The sequence below is a fragment of the Ailuropoda melanoleuca genome, chromosome 1, assembly GCF_002007445.2.
Source record: "Ailuropoda melanoleuca isolate Jingjing chromosome 1, ASM200744v2, whole genome shotgun sequence".
NCBI lineage: Eukaryota > Metazoa > Chordata > Mammalia > Carnivora > Ursidae > Ailuropoda > Ailuropoda melanoleuca.
In genome coordinates, this window is record NC_048218.1 from 59279442 (window position 1) to 59281926 (window position 2485).

A 2485-nucleotide genomic window follows, 5' to 3' on the forward strand; every position below is an offset into this window, starting at 1 on the left:
TTGCATTTCTATACATGAACAATGAGACTGAAGAAAGAGAAATTAGGGAATCGATTCCATTTACAATAGCATCAAAAATCACACGTTATCTCGGAATTAACTGAACCAGAGAAGTAAAGAATCTATACNAATTAACTGAACCAGAGAAGTAAAGAATCTATACTCTAGAAACTACAGATCACTCTTGAAAGACATTGAAGAAGGCACAAAAAGATGGAAAAATATTCCATGCTCATGGATTGGAAGAATAAACATAGTTAAAATGTCTATGCTACCCAGAGCAATCTATACTTTCAATGCCATCCCGATCAAAATACTAAGGACATTTTTCAAAGAGCTGGAACAAACAGCCCTTAAATTTGTGTGGAATCAGAAAAGGCCCCAAATCACCAAGGAAATGTTGAAAAGGAAAAACAAAGCTGGGGGCATCACACTGCCCGATTTCAAGGTATACTACAAAGCTGTGATCACAAAGACAGCATGGTACTGGCACTAAAACAGACATATAGACCAATGGGACAGAATATAGACCCCAGAAATGGACCCTCGGCTCTATGAGCAACTAATCTTTGACAAAGCAGGAAAAAACATCCAGTGGAAAAAAGACAGTCTCTTCAACAAATGGTGCTGGGAACATTGGACAGCTATATGCAAAAGAATGAAACTTGACCACTCTCTGACACCATACAAAAAGATAAGCTCCAAACGGATGAAAGACCTTGATGTGAGACAGGAATCCATCAGAATCGTAGAGGAGAACATAGGCTGTAGCCTCTTTGACATCAGCCACAGCAACTTTTTTCATGACACATCTCCAAAGGCAAGAGAAACAAAGGAAAAAATGAACTTGCGGGACTTCATCAAGATAAAAACCTTCTGCACAGCCAAGGAAACAGTCAAAAAAAACTAAGAGGCAGCCCACGGAATGGGAGAAGATATTTGCAAATGACACTACAGATAAAAGACTGGTATCCAAGATCTACAAAGAACTTCTCAAAATCAATACACATGAAACAAATAATGAAATCAAAAAATGGGCAGAAGATATGAACAGAGACTTTTCCAATGAAGACATACAAATGGCTAACAGACACATGAAAAAGTGTTCAAAATCATTAGCCATTGGGGAAATTCAAATCAAAACCACACTGAGATACCACCTTATGCCAGTTAGAATGGCAAAAATTGACAAGGCAAGAAACAACAAATGTTGGAGAGGTTGTGGAAAAAGGGGATCCCTCTTACACTGTTGTTAGGAATGCAAGTTATATAGCCACTTTGGAAAACAGTGTGGAGGTCCCTTAAAAAGTTAAAAATAGAGCTACCCTATGATCCAGCAATTGCACTACTGGGTATTTACCCCAAAGATACAGATGTAGTGAATAGAAGGGCCATATGTACCCCAATGTTCATAGCAGCATTGTCCACAATAGCCAAATTGTGGAAAGAGCGAGATGCCCTTCAACAGATGACTGGATAAAGAAGATATGGTCCATATATACGATGGAATATTACTCAGCCATCAGAAAGAATGATTACCCNATAGCCAAATTGTGGAAAGAGCGAGATGCCCTTCAACAGATGACTGGATAAAGAAGATATGGTCCATATATATGATGGAATATTACTCAGCCATCAGAAAGAATGATTACCCAACATTTGCAGAAACATGGATGGGACTAGAGGAGATTATGTTACATGAAATAAGTCAAGCAGAGAAAGACAATTATCATATGGTTTCACTCATTTATGGATCATAAGCAATTAGTAGGAAGATCGGTAGGAGAAGGAAGGGAAGAATGAAGGGGGGGTAAACAGAAGGGGGAATGAACCATGAGAGACTATGAACTTGGGAAATAAACTGAGGGGTTCAGAGGGGAGGGGGTGGGGGATTGGGCTAGGCTGGTGATGGGTATTAAGGAGAGCCCATATTGCATGGAGCACTGGGTATTAAATGCAAATAACGGATCATGGAACACTACATCAAAAACTAAGGATATACTGTAGGGTGTCTAACATGACATAATAGAAAATTATTATAAAAAAAAACAAAGCAAGGGAGACTTGACTTCAGTGCATTCACAAAACATGTATCTATCAGCACATGCAAATACACACAAATGAGAAAGCTAGTTTGTAACTCCACACCAATTGCTGTGATCATCTGTATATTCTCACTGCTCTTCAATAGTGGGGATATCATCACTGCTCATCTGAATATAAGCCTTTACAGATAAGCTTGACAGAATGTTCCATTAGAATAGAAAGGCTAACTCACAGAAAGATAAAAGATTAAAGGAAGAAGGGAAATGGCTACTAGATCTACCTGGAAAACTTGTTGCTTCACAGAATCCCGTATTTCTTATATCCACAAATAGATCTTGAGGAGAAAGGAACTGCCTGAAGGTGGATGAACACTAAAACATACCCTCTGTAGTAGGATTCCCAAGAGGTGAAAGGAAATTGGTAGAGCAAATTTATATGC